We start from the raw sequence: 15,143 nt of genomic DNA, 5'->3' as shown, positions 1-15,143 counted from the left end.
GTGGTTAGCACTGTTGCCTCACAGCAAGAAGGTCCTGGGTTCAAGCCCAGTGGCTGGCGAGGGCCCTTCTGTGTGGAGTTTGCATGCTCTCCCCATGTCTGTGTGGGTTTCCTCTGGGTGCTCTGGTTTCCCCCACAGTCCAAAGGCATGCAGGTTAGGGTAATTGGTGGCTCTAAATTTACCATAGGTGTGAATGTGAGTGTGAATGGTTGTCTGTGTCTTTGTGTTAGCCTTGCGATGACCTGGCGACTTGTCCAGGGTGTACCCAGCCTCTCACCCATTATCAGCTGGGATAGGCTCCAGCTTGCCTGCGACCCTATAGGACAGGATAAGCGGCTACAGATAATGGATGGATGGAAAATCACAAGGACATGAGACTGGTCCAGCAAGTGGTTCTCTGGCAGTCCGGCAACTGGAGCTCAGAAGTTTCTGGTCACTAGGACAAAACCTTAATTGCTGATCTACTACTGCTTTCATATTCAAGGTGAATGCTGTTGTATTCAAGGCATGAAAAGTAATCAGCGGCATGGTAAAGTGATGTGACCTGTCATGAAGCAGACTTACTTTTACTGCCTCAAATTGATTATTTTCTGTTAACAGTAATTCCCACCAAATATATGAATGGAAATGTGTAAGACATTACATAAAGTGCTTGCAGCTGTTATGCAGTGAGATTTAGGCATTTATAACTCATCAGTCTTACATACCTATCCTAATTTGCGTTTCAAGATACTATGAGTGTTGAGCAATATTTCTCTATGGAGAAATGCAAACACAACATTTTTCACATTTTGATTAGGACAGGAGAGCATGAGCAGGTTTCTTGCTTGGGGCAAAGCCATGTTATGAATACCAAATGTCAGCATCAAATTAAAGAAGGTCTGTATTCAAGTTTGGTCACATGTTTGTACTTGTTCACAGGAATGCTGATCTCATGACTGTGAAGAGCCAGTACACAAAGGATGAACATAGTTGTTGTGCTACATTACACAATTTCCTCATCTCTCCACCTCCTTATCTTTGCGACTTAAACACTCAGGAGATCATTAGATTATTATTTCCCAATAAATTCTTACAAGCCTCTGTAATATCTGGGAGGACAGATTATTGCTGCTTTGTCTGATATTTTTGAGCACACAATCTATTTGCTTTGCAGTACTTCAATTATTCTTAATTTATTTTTACATTTACACTTATAGCCTACATAATTTGTTGGAACACTTTGTAATGAATTTGGTACCCTGACTCTAATATTGCTATCTGGGTCTCTTATAAAGTGTTCAAAATATTTCCCCACCTCAACTGCCACATCTTTTGTACTGCATGTCCCAGATCCCCAAAAGAACAACATAATTACAATAGCTAAAGTCTTGAGTGATTCCTCCTCTGATTATATACAGTACATTAGACCTGAGGCACTAAATAATGTTTTAGCTTGTAGTAGTACAGAGTTATGGGTTCTGTAGTGGTGCAGTAGTTAGTGCTGTTTTTTTTTTTTCCACAGAAAGAAGATTCCGAGTTCGAACCTCATGGCCAAAGGGGGCCTTTCTGTGTGGAGTTTGCATGTTCTCCCTGTGTCTGTGTGGGTTTTCTCCAGGTGCTCCGGTTTCCCCCACGGTCCAAAGACATGCAGGTTAGGTTAATTGGATACTCTAAATTGCCCATAGGTGTGAATGGTTGAGAGGAGAAAACTTCTGTAATAATCCAGTATCTATAATAATCCTAGAAACTTTGATGGCTGGAGCTGTCAAAATGGCCACATATGCCAGAGATTTATAATATGGAACACTTTAATGTATGTAATATTATTCTCCAACATCACAAAATTGCCTACACTAAATTGCCAATAAGTGTGCATGGTGCCCTGTGATGGACTGGTGTCCCATCCAGTGTATATTTCCACTTCCTGTGCAGTGTTCCTGGAATAAAGTCCGTATTCACCATGACTCTGACCAGGATAAACCGCTTACTGAAAGTGAGTGAGCACCTCTGGCAGAATTACAGCTGCAAATCATGGGTTTATATTCATGTATTCAATTTAATATGCTAATTCATACAAACCTGTATGGCGAATGTTGCACGTTATCTAAAACTAATAAATGGAAGGAGGGAAGGAGTCTCCAGTGTCAGTGCATTCAGAAAGTCTTTAAGACAGAGGAGTGAGAAGAAAAGAGAGACTGGTGAGGGAACTTCTGTAATGTAATTGAAAACAGGAACAAAGTTGTTTCATGGAGGTTACACAATATAAAATGTAATTATAAATGGATCAAAAGTGTATGTTCTTTAATAAGTAAAATAAGGTAATCATTGGCAAATTACTGTAGGAGAAGAGGAATAAAACACTTTGGGACATGTTATTATAGGAAAAACTGTAACTCTGCTTCATCACATCAAACCATCAGTGATGATTTTCCTATTACAGCATTGCATGCAGCGTGTTATTCTGTATATATAATATAATCAGAAAGCACAGGGGGTGGCACGGTGGTGTAGTGGTTAGCGCTGTCGCCTCACAGCAAGAAGGTCCGAGTTCGAGCCCCGTGGCCGGCAAGGGCCTTTCTCTGTGGAGTTTGCATGTTCTCCCCGTGTCCGCGTGGGTTTCCTCCGGGTGCTCCGGTTTCCCTCACAGTCCAAAGACATGCAGGTTAAGTTAACTGGTGACTCTAAATTGACTGTAGGTGTGAATGTGAGTGTGAATGGTTGTCTGTGTCTATGTGCCAGCCCTGTGATGACCTGGTGACTTGTCCAGGGTGTACCCCACCTTTCACCCGTAGTCAGCTGGGATAGGCTCCAGCTTGCCTGTGACCCTGTAGAACAGGATAAAGTGGTTAGAGATAATGAGATGAGAAAGCACAGGGGAGTTACAGAATGCATATGCAGGTTGTAGATCTAAAAGATAATCTAATGAGCTGTAAATATTTGAAGATTTCAGGGCTGGAATAATGAACTAAAAAGTTTTTCTTAACAGCATTATAATTTTTATTTGATTTATTATTATTATTATTATTATTATTATTATTATGGGGTGTTAGAGAGGGGTAGTACCTCTGACGGTGGGACATGTCATGCTCTGGAGAGTAGTTCACTTGTAAATGGTCCTCATCTGGCACTCAGCTCTCACCTCTGGCTCCAAGTAGCTGTTTGCATGCAACAGCGGCCACACCCTGGGCAATGGCTTCGACTGGCTGGCTAAACTTGCTGAGGGTAGCTGATGGGTCTCAAACCCTCGGTGATTTAGGGCTTGTCCACCCAGGTATGTGAAGACTGGCTCCGGCAGACTGGGCAGATGAGGTACCAACGAGGCCCAATGGACAAAAAGGCAGTGTCAGCAGGCATTGTGGAGCGCCTAGAACATGGTGGGACATGTAAGAGTCCTGGTCATCCACTGCAGCAGGAGGGGTCTCCAGGTGTAACGGTCTCTGTGCCACTGGGTCAAGGTTCCTTCTGCTGAGAGAGTGGGATTGCCCCCGTGCAATGGCTCTTCCACTTAAAACAACTCACATGCAGGTGTCTGTGAACTCACTCACTCACCCGGCCATCAACACTCAACCCCAAGTCCTGCAGTGATGGGGGCATGGCGGAAGAGACAGATGGAGGTAACCACTGGAGGCCCTAGTCACAAGCCTACATGTGGGTGGCCTGTGGACCAGTGGTTGTCACTCTTCACACCAGGGAACAGAGAACCCTGGCAGCATCCCAGGCAACTGAGCAGCCTGTTCAGGATGGCACTGCTCACCCTAACTAGGGAGGGGCCTAGAAAAGGTGGCCCAAACAAAGCTTGCCCAGACCATCCCGGCCAGCACTCCACGGCAGGTGGGTTTACCCACCCTGAGGGTGATTCAAATGCAAAATGAAGAATCTAGTTATAGGTACATGGAATATACGTACCCTCATGGATTGAGGCAATGTCTCCAGACCTCAGAGGAGAACAGCCCTTATTGCAAGTGAACTATCAAGATACAACATAGACATTGCAGCAATCAGTGAAACTAGACTTGCTGAAGAAGGATCATTGGAAGAGACAGGTAGTGGATACATTTTCTTCTGGAAAGGAAAAGCCCTACATGAGGACAGAATACATGGTGTCGGTTTAGCCATCAAAACCAATCTTTTAAAAAAGATCCCCAGTATTCCTACAGTCATCACTGAAAGGCTTATGAAGCTGCACCTCCCCATCAGTAACAAGCGCTTTATCACAATCATAAGTGTATACACCCCCACCATGGCAAGCACAGAGGAGACCAGAGAGCAATTTTATGCTGACCTGGACACCCTATTGCGCACCACACCTGCCACTGACAAGCTCCTTATACTAGGTGATTTTAACGCCAGAGTTGGCAGAGACCATGACCAGTGGAAAGGAGTGATAGGAAAGCATGAAGTCAAAAAGGCAAACAGCAATGGACTCCTACTGCTGAACAAATGTACAGAGTACAACCTAACAATAATCAACACTACCGGTATGTTCAGACAGGCAGATAAATACAAGACACACTGCAAAACCCGATAAGGTCACTGAGCTCAAAAATTTTATTGAAACCGATTACGTAAAAATTTTTGAGGTAAGTAACTTAAATTTTTTAAGGTAAGATTTCTTAAAAATTACAATTAAGTGTAACTATAGTGTAATTTTTAAGAACTCTTACCTTTAAAAATTTAAGTTACTTACCTCAAAAATTTTTACGTAATCGGTTTCAATAAAATTTTTGAGCTCAGTGACCTTATCAGGTTTTACAGTGCAACATGGATGCACCCAAGATCTAAACAATGGCATTTTATCGACTATGTCATCATCAGTCAACGTGACAGCAGTGCCATCTTCATCACAAGGGCAATGCGAGGGGCAGACTGCTGGATGGACCACAGACTTGTTAGAGCAAAGTGCAATGTCCACATAGTCCCCCAACACCACAAGCACCCAAAGCTCACAAGGCCGACTTTCAACACAGCTAGACTCCTCTCAGCCAAATACCAGCAGGAATTCCAAACTAGGTTTGATGTTAAGATAGAGGCATTGGGACCTCTAACTGGTGGACCAGGGGAAAAGTGGAACCAGTTCAAAGAAGCTGTCACAGAGACAACTAAGGCAGAAATTGGTCAAAAGACTAAATCCCACCAAGACTGGTTTGATGAAAACAATGAAGCTGTACAAGCCCTCCTGGACAAAAAAAGAGAAAGGCCTACATTGATTGGCAAAACTACCTAAACTGCACCTCACGACGTGACCGATACAAAGCTTACCAGGCCAGGGCCCAAAGAGAGCTCTGTAACATGCAAGACAAATGGTGGGAGCAGAAAGCTGAGGAAGTGCAGCACTATGCACCACATAGTGATACCAACAACTACAAAATGCTATTTAGTGCCATCAAGGCCATCTACGGCCCCTCTAGAAGTAGAACAGCACCCCCCGATGTCAACTGATGGCACAACCATCATCAAGAACAAGGAGGGAATCAGGGCAAGGTGGAAAGAGCACTTCGACCAACTCCTTAACTGGCCATCTACAGTTGATCAGTTAGCCCTACAGCAGATCCCCCAGGGGACAATTCAGAAGGTCCTTGACCTTTCACCCAGTGAGGAAGAGGTGAAGACAGCCATAAAGCAGATGAACTGTGGTAAAGCTCCAGGGAAGGATGGAATCCCTGCAGAACTGTACAAGGCATTCCTTGGACTGCAGCATTTAAAGCATTCCACGATGTTCTCCTTACCCTCTGGGGTGAGGAACATATGCCAATAGATCTTCAAGATGCAATCATATTAGCACTGTACAAGAACAAAGGAGCAAAATCAGACTGTGGAAACTACAGAGGTATCTCTTTACTGTCCAATGCCAGAAAAATCCTAGCTTGCATCCTCCTCAACAGGCTCATCACCAACATCTCTGAAAGCAACCAGACATGGTGTTTGCTGTGCAACAGGTACAAGAGAAGTGCATCGAGTAACGTATGGGCCTATACACAGTGTTCATATACTTGACAAAGGCATCTGATACTGTTAACAGAGAGGCATTGTGGACAATCCTCACCAAACTGGGCTGCCCACGCAAGTTCACTCCACTATACGTTCCATGACAACATGACTGGACAAGTTCTTTCTCATGCTGACTACACAGACTCATTCAACATCTCCACCAGTGTAAAGCAAGGCTGTGTACTTGCCCCTGTGCTGTTCAACCTGTTCTTCATACAAGTCTTGCTCCACACAGTGAAAAACCTTGACCTGGGTGTGTACATCCATCCGTCAGATGGATCAATCTTTGACCTCCATTGTCTTTCTGCCCGAACCAAAACTGTAGAGAGACTCATCCTGGAAGCCTAATTTGCAGATGACTGTGCCCTCATGGAAAAAAGCATGGAGCATTTCACATACCTCAGTAGCACAATCTCTGCAGATGGATCACTGGACAAAAAGATCACAAGCAGCAAGGCACTTGGCAGACTAAAAGTCCTTCAGCAAAAAGGCATAAGACTGTCCACAAAACTCAAGATCTACAAAGCTGTAGTTATCTCTTCACTTGTCTATGGATGTGAAACATGGACCTTGTATCGCCAACACATAAAGCAGCTAGAACAATTCCACATGAGGTCGCTGTGCATGATCATGAACATCCACTGGCAAGACAAAATCACCAACCAGGAAGTACTGGACAAGGCCCACTCAGCAAGTGTTGAGTCGATGCTGTTGAAAGCCCAACTTCACTGGACTGACCATGAATGAATGAATGAATGAATGAATGAATGAACAAACCCTTTATTATCACTGTACCAGTGAAATTGACCATCAACCTGTCCTAACATACATACATACACATAATTAACAGAGGGGGAGTAGACAGGACAGGAAGACAGGGAAAAAAGAAATTACAGAGAACATGAGGAAAGGAGAGGAGAAAAAAGCAACCCCCACCCTATGCTCCAGTGAGAAGTACAGTGTGGGAACATTTAAAAAAAACCTCAGCACATAAGCACAAAAAAAACACAAGTACACTTTACAACATGAAAACACGGGACATGAGGGGGGGAGGGGAGGAGGTAGAGGTAACCCAGAGCAAGCAAGCAGCCATCCGCTCCTGCAGCCATGAGGGCCTGGTCACACACCCGCTTGTCACACTGGGGGTGAAAGCGGCGACCGCAGGAAGTGGGGGAAGGAATGCGAAGAATGCAAGAGCGTCTCACAGCAGTGACCTTCAGGGGGAGATGTTGTCCCAGCAATGGCCTTGGCCGAGGCCGGTGCTGTCTCAGAGAGCTGAAAGCAGATAAGATTGGGTATAAGCAATAGATAAGCATGTAGTTAGGATGGATGATAATTGTATTCCCAGACAGCTAATTTATGGAGAGCTGATGCTGGGCTCATGGAGAAGGGGAAGGCCTAAACTGAGATACAAGGACACTCTGAAAAACAATCTCAAGTTTTGTGGCATCCAGCCATCCCAACTAGAGGTACTGTATATGCTACAGACAGGACAGCTTGGAAGGGGCTAATCTCAAGAGCAATACGCACTTTCAAGGAGGATAGGCCACTGCGTCTTGATGCTGCGAGGGAGAGATGTCACGGGACAACATCTATCATGGTCCAGACAACAAATCATTGCTGCAGTACATGTGGGCACCTGTGTGCATCCAGTCTTGGAATACGGAGCCATAGCCGCTCCCACCCCCCATGAGAACACAGAAGTTATCATCAGAACCAGTGGACTACCAAGAATTATTATCCATCCATTATCCAAAACCACTTATCCTGTGCAGGGTCATGGGCAAGCTGGAGCCTATCCCAGCTGACTGTGGGCAAGATGCGGGGTACACCCTGGACAAGTCGCCAGATCATCGCAGGGTTGACACATACAGACAAACAACCATTCACACTTACAGTCAATTTACAGCCATCGATTAACCTAACCTGAATGTCTTTGGACTGTGGGGGAAACCGGAGCACCCGGTGGAAACCCACGCAGACACGAGGAGAACATGCAAACTCCACACAGAAAGGCCCTCGTCAGCCACTGGAATTGAGCCCAGAACCTGCTTGCTATGAGGTGACAGTGCTAACCACTACACCACTGTGCCACCCTATAATAATAATAATAATAATCTCATCTCATTTTCATCCATTTATCTGGGGCCGGGTCATGGAGGCAGCAGTCTGAGCATGGAAGCCCAAACTTCCCTCTTCCCAGACACCTCGGCCAGCTCCTCAGGAAGAACACTGAGGCGTTCCCAGGCCAGCCGAGAGACATAGTCCCTCCAGTGTGTCCTGGGTCTTCCCCGGGGCCTCCTCCTGGGGGGACATGCCTGGAACACCTCCCCAGGGAGGCGTCCAGGAGGCATCCGAAAGAGATGCCCGAGCCACCTCAGCTGATGCCTCTCGATGTGGAGCAGCAGCTGCTCTACTCCGAGCTCCTCCCGAGTGACTGTGCTTCTCACCCTATCTCTAAGGGAGCGCCCAGCCACCCTGCGAAGGAAACTCATTTCGGCCGCTTGTATCCGCGATCTTGTTCTTTCTGTCATTACCCAAAGTTCATGACCATAGGTGAGAGTCGGAACATAGATCGACTGGTAAATTGAGAGCTTCGCCTTTTGGCTCAGCTCCTTCTTCACCACCATGGACCGGTAAAGCGACCGCATCACTGCGGAGGCTGCACTGATCCGCCTGTCGATCTCATGTTCCATCCTTCCCTCACTCATGAATAAGATCCCGAGATACTTAAACTCCTCCACTTGAGGCAGGACTTCTCCACCAACCTGGAGAGGGCAAGCCACCCTTTTCCGGTCGAGAACCATGGCCTCAGACTTGGAGGTGTTGATTCTCATCCCAGCTGCTTCACACTCGACTGCAAACCGCCCCAGTGCATGCTGAAGGTCCTGGTTTGAAGAAGCCAACAGGACAACATCATCCGCAAAAAGCAGAGATGAAATCCTGTGATTCCCAAACAGGATTCCCTCTGGCCCCTGGCTGCAACTAGAAATTCTGTCCATAAAAATTATGAACAGAACCAGTGACAAAGGGCAGCCCTGCCGGAATCTAACATGCACTGGGAACAGGTCTGACTTACTGCTGGCAATGCGAACCAGACTCCTGCTCCATTCGTACAGGGACTGGACAGCCCTTAGCAAAGAGCCCCGAACCCCATACTCCCGAAGCACCCCCCACAGGATACCACGAGGGACATGGTCAAATGCCTTCTCCAGATCCACAAAGCACATGTGGACTGGTTGGGCAAACTCCCATGAACCCTCGAGCACCCTATGAAGGGTATAGAGCTGGTCCAGTGTTCCATGACCAGGACGAAAACCGCATTGTTCCTCCTGGATCTGAGGTTTGACCATTGGCCAAATTCTCCTCTCCAGTACCCTGGAGTAAACCTTCCCAGGGAGGATGAGATGTGTGATTCCCCTATAATTGGAGCACACTCTCCGGTCCCCTTTCTTAAAAAGAGGGACCACCACCCCGGTCTGCCATTCCAGAGGCACTGTCCCCAACCACCACGCGATGTTGCAGAGGCGTGTCAGCTAAGACATACCCACAACATCCAGAGACTTGAGATACTCAGAGCGGATCTCATCCACCCCCGGTGCCTTGCCACCGAGGAGCTTGCAAACCACCTCAGTTACTTCGGCTTGTGTAATGGACGAGTCCACCTCTGAGTCATCAGCCTCCATTTCCTCAATGGAAGACGTGATGGTGGGATTGAGGAGATCCTTGAAGTATTCCTTCCACCGCCCGATCATATCCCCAGTTGAGGTCAACAGCTCCCCACCCACACTGTAAACAGTGTTGGCAGAGTACTGCTTCCCCCTCCTGAGGCACCGGACAGTTTGCCAGAATTTCCTCTAGGCCGAACAATAGTCCTCTTCCATGGCCTCACTGAACTCCTCCCAGTTCTGAGTTTTTGCCTCCACAACTGCCCGAGCTGCGGCACGCCTGGCCTGCTGATACCTATCAGCTGCCTCAGGAGTCCCGGAGGCCAACATGACCCGATAGGACTCCTTCTTCAGCTTGACGGCATCCCTTACTTCCGGTGTCCACCACCGGGTTCGGGGATTGCTGCCACGACAGGCACCGGAGACCTTGCAGCCACAGCTCCAAACAGCCGCATCGACAATGGAAGCAGGGAACATGGTCCTCTCAGACTCAATGTCCCCCGCCTCCCTCAGAAGCTGGGAGAAGCTCTCCCGGAGGTGGGAGTTAAAGACGTCCCCGACAGAGTGCTCGGCCAGACGTTCCCAGCAGACCCTCACCATACGTTTGGGCCTGCCAGGTGTGTCTGGCTTCCTCCTCCGCCAGCGGATCCAACATACCACCAGGTGGTGATCAGTTGACAGCTCAGCCCCTCTCTTCACCCGAGTGTCCAAGACATAGGGCCAGAGATCAGATGAAACGACAACAAAGTCGATCATCGACCTCTGACCTAAGGTGTCCTGGTGCCACGTGCACTTATGGACACCCCTGTGCTCGAACATGGTGTTCGTTATGGACAAACCGTGACTAACATAGAAGTCCAATAACAAAGCACCACTCGGGTTCAGATCGGGGAGGCCGTTCCTCCCAATCACGCCCCTCCAGGTGTCGTCGCCCACGTGAGCGTTGAAGTCCCCCAGTAGAACAATGGAGTCCCCAGTCTGAGCACCTCTCAGTACCTCTCCCAGGGACTCCAAGAAGGCCGGATACTCTATACTGCTATTCGGCCCGTAGGCACAAACAGCAAGAGCCCTCTCCCCGACCCGAAAGCGCCCGAGAGGCGACCCTCTCATTCACTGGGGTAAACTCCAACACATGGTGGCTGAGCTGGGGAGCTATAAGCAAGCCCACACCAGCCCGCCACCGCTCACCATGGGCGACTCCAGAGAAGTGGAGAGTCCAGCCCATCTCGAGGAGCTGGGTTCCGCAGCCCAAGCTGTGTGTGGAGGTGAGCCCGACTATCTTTAGCCGGTACCTCTCAACCTCCCGCACAAGCTCAGGCTCTTTACCCCCCAGCGAAGTGACATTCCATGTCCCAACAGCTAGCCGCTGTGTTCGGGGATCAGGTCATCGAGGCCCCTGCCTTCAACTGCTGCCAAATCCACACTGCACCGGCCCCCTACAGCTATCTCTGTGGGTGGTGAACCCACAGGAGGTCGGGCCTACGTCACCGCTTCGGGCTGAGCCTGGCCAGGCCCCGTGGGCAAAGGCCTGGCCACCAGGCGCTTGCATACAAGCCCCAACCCTGAGCCTGGCTCCAGGGTGGGGCCCCGGCTGCACCATACCGGGCGACATCACGGTCCTTGATTTTTTAATTTCCATAAGGGGGTTTGGTGAACTGCTCTTGGTCTGGCCTGTCACCTAGGACCTGTCTGCCTTGGGAAACCCTAACAGGGGCGTAATGCCCTGACAACATAGCTCCTAGGATCATTCAAGCACACAAACCCCTCCACCACAATAAGGTGGCAGTTCTAGGAGGGGTAATAATAATAATAATAATAATAATAATAATAATAATAATAATTATTATTATTATTATTATTATTATTATTATTATTATTATTATTATTATTATTATAAAATAAGTTAATTTAGCCATTTTCCAATTTAAAAATAAATGAGGTGGCTTTTACATGATCACAGTATTGGCTTGATTTTTGCTGACAAGCTTGTATTTCAAATTTGACTTCAAGTACACCTCCATGAAGATTTTGGTTTCCACAGATCATACTCATAAAAACATATCCACTCTTTGTAGATATATAGGCTACTCAAAATCATCATTTCAATTCATCTTAAAAGAAAATGAATGCAGTGACCCTGAAACAGAAATCAAAATGTGCTCTTACCTGATTGTTTTTCTGCAGTTTTCACATCTGACTGTATTCAGTGTGTTTCTTCCTGGAGTTAAAACTTATAATAGCAGTCCTGAACACCTTCCTCTGCTGGTGCTGCCTGCTTTTCTTCTTCTGTCTCCAACTTGTGCATGGGTATATTTATATTCACACACACACACACACACACACACACACACACACACACACACACACACACACACCCATTCTGTATTGTCCAGCCAGGCGCTTTAAGGTTTTTATCAAATAATGGCTGTGATTTTTATCAAGAAAAAAAAGGGACTTAAAATATTTTTTTTTAAATGATGCAACATTAACTCATTTAGTAACATTACAAATAGGTTTTTTAATTGTATTTGAAAAAATAATTTGGAATTAATTCAAAAGTACTTCCCCTATTTTGATATTTATAGTTACATATGTTTGATTTTATTCCATATTTCTGTAGTTTTTAAATGTCCTTAAGCTTATTCTTGTACTCATATTTTATCATGTAGATCTTTATATTTCAATTTTTTTCTTGAACTATTGCTTTTATTTTGTCATTGTACATTCTGTGACATTACCAATTATGTTTTTTTATACTTGCCCTTTAGAAAGAACTTTGAAAAGAGCACTCCAAATAAAGTTTATTATTACAGTTATTTTAGTTATTATGTTATTATAGTCTACGTTCTTCCTGTAGGCCTTCTTGTATCCATATTTAACTTGATGTCTTGTGTACAAACATAGTTATCTATCTACAGTGGTGCTTGAAAGTTTGTGAACCCTTTAGAATTTTCTATATTTCTGCATAAATATGACCTAAAACAACATCAGATTTTCACACAAGTCCTAAAAGTAGATAAAGAGAACCCAGTTAAACAAATGAGACAAAAATATTATACTTGGCCATTTATTTATTGAACAAAATGACCCAATATTACATATCTGTGAGTGGCAAAAGTATGTGAACCTTTGCTTTCAGTATCTGGTGTGACCCCCTTGTGCAGCAATAACTGCAACTAAACGTTTCCGGTAACTGTTGATCAGTCCTGCACACCGGCTTGGAGGAATTTTAGCCCATTCCTCTGTACAGAACAGCTTCAACTCTGGGATGTTGGTGGGTTTCCTCACATGAACTGCTCGCTTCAGGTCCTTCTGCAACATTTTGATTGGATTAAGGTCAGGACTTTGACTTGGCCATTCCAAAACATTAACTTTATTCTTCTTCAACCATTCTTTGGTAGAATGACTTGTGTGCTTAGGGTCGTTGTCTTGCTGCATGACCCACCTTCTCTTGAGATTCAGTTCATGGACAGATGTCCTGACCTTTTCCTTTAGAATTTGCTGGTATAATTCAGAATTCATTGTTCCATCAATGATGGCAAGCCGTCCTGGCCCAGATGCAGCAAAACAGGCCCAAACCATGATACTACCACCACCATGTTTCACAGATGGGATAAGGTTCTTATGCTGGAACGCAGTGTTTTCTTTTCTCCAAACATAATGCTTCTCATTTAAACCAAAAAGTTCTATTTTCGTTTCATCCGGCCACAAAACATTTTTCCAATAGTCTTCTGGCTTGTCCACATGATCTTTAGCAAACTGCAGACGAGCAGCAATGTTCTTTTTGGAGAGCAGTGGCTTTCTCCTCGTAACCCTGCCATGCACACTATTGTTGTTCAGTGTTCTCCTGATGGTGGATTCATGAACATTAACATTAGCCAATGCGAGAGAGGCCTTCAGTTGCTTAGAAGTTACCCTGGGGTCCTTTGTGACCTCGCCGACTATTACACGCCTTGCTCTTGGAGTGATCTTTGTTGGTTGACCACTCCTGGGGAGGGTAACAATGGTCTTGAATTTCCTCCATTTGTACACAATCTGTTTGACTATGGATTGGTGGAGTCCAAACTCTTTAGAGATGGTTTTGTAACCTTTTCCAGCCTGATGAGCATCAACAACGCTTTTTCTGACATCCTCAGAAATCTCCTTTGTTCATGCCATGATACACTTCCACAAACATGTGTTGTGAAGATCAGACTTTGATAGATCCCTGTTCTTTAAATAAAACAGGGTGCCCACTCACACCTGATTGTCATCCCATTGATTGAAAACACCTGACTTTAATTTCACCTTCAAGTTAACTGCAAATCCTAGAGGTTCACATACTTTTGCCACTCACAGATATGTAATATTGGATCATTTTCCTCAATAAATAAATGACCAAGTATAATATTTTTGTCTCATTTGTTTAACCGGGTTCTCTTGATCTACTTTTAGGACCTGTGTCAAACTCTGATGATGTTTTGGGTCATATTTATGCAGAAATATAGAAAATTCTTAAGGGTTCACAAACTTTCAAGCACCACTGTACATCCTGAAATGATGCATCAGCAACTTTTATTGTGCATAAAACCAAGACATCCTGTGAACAGCAGAGAAAGACATCTTTAGTACATCATTTAACTGCCTTTGTGCTCACTGTGGGTTTTAAGTTGGCTTTGCTAACACAAAAGTCAAGCATTAGAATCCAAGCTACCTGTACAGTCATTGTATGGTGATTTTGAGTCCCTGCTCCTGAGGGCCCAATTACCTCTCTGATATGTTGCAGCGGCCTAACCCAATCAGATCTACCAGATCGCAGCAGAAAAATTTACTGTTAAAACCTGTTGTTAAAACAAAGTCTGGTGAAGCAGCTTTTAGCTACTATGCAGTACAGCTATGGAACCAACTGCCAGAGGACATCAAAAATGCTCCTGGTGTTGGCAGCTTCAAATCTAGACTAAAGACCAAGCTGTTTTCAGATGCTTTCTGCTAAATTATTAATATTGCCATCTCTACATGTTTTAAACTCTTTACTTTTACAGTCTCTCCATGTTTTAAATTTTACTTAACTTTTATTCTATTTTATTCTGCTGTTTTTTTTTAAATTGAACTTTTATCTCATTTTATTATTTTATTTCTACTATTGTTTAATTCTTATTAATTTTCTTCCCCATTTATTTTATGTAATTTTATTTTCTATTGTTTACTGTTTTGCTTTTACTTCTGTAAAGCACATTGAACTGCCACTGTGTATGAAATGTGCTATATAAATAAACTTGCCTTGCCTTGCCTTCTACATATAATACTGGGAGTTACATCACACTTCTGTGAATATTGAGGCAATTTGTGGAAGGAATACAGCATTTGTTATCCCTCGCCCAAACGAACTTTGGCGGGGGATATAGAAACGAGTTCCATCCAGCTGTCCGTCCGGTCACATTTTTGTTTCCAGGCCATATCTTTAAAACTACTAAAGATATCTTCATGAAACTTTGTATACATATCAAGCAACATGTGAACTGGTGC

The 15,143-nt window shown here is 45.1% G+C and overlaps 1 protein-coding gene and 1 long non-coding RNA gene across 3 annotated transcripts in view; one reads left to right on the top strand and one right to left on the bottom strand.

The window, feature by feature from the left end:
• The window catches only part of LOC132896694 (protein-glutamine gamma-glutamyltransferase K-like), a 49,484-nt gene extending 37,536 nt beyond the window's left edge, over positions 1-11,948 (bottom strand). Inside the window, exon 1 of the mRNA XM_060937707.1 lies at positions 11,805-11,948. The gene's annotated coding sequence lies outside the window, so the exon portion shown is untranslated. The remainder of the gene's footprint in view (positions 1-11,804) is intronic.
• Positions 1-15,143, top strand: part of LOC132896695 (uncharacterized) — a 52,103-nt gene that overhangs the window by 25,294 nt on the left and 11,666 nt on the right. The window contains exon 3 of one of the 2 annotated variants that reach the window (XR_009656137.1): positions 1,505-2,621. The exons of the other annotated variant lie outside the window; for it this stretch is intronic. This is a non-coding gene — a long non-coding RNA (uncharacterized LOC132896695). Of the gene's footprint in view, positions 1-1,504; positions 2,622-15,143 lie in introns of those variants that run through there. 2 annotated transcript variants of the gene reach the window in all.

Source organism: Neoarius graeffei, chromosome 13 (genome assembly GCF_027579695.1).
Source record: "Neoarius graeffei isolate fNeoGra1 chromosome 13, fNeoGra1.pri, whole genome shotgun sequence".
In the NCBI taxonomy this organism is placed as follows: domain Eukaryota; kingdom Metazoa; phylum Chordata; class Actinopteri; order Siluriformes; family Ariidae; genus Neoarius; species Neoarius graeffei.
The sequence above is the reverse complement of the archived record's forward strand: the minus strand, read 5'-3'. Positions and strand labels throughout refer to the sequence as shown.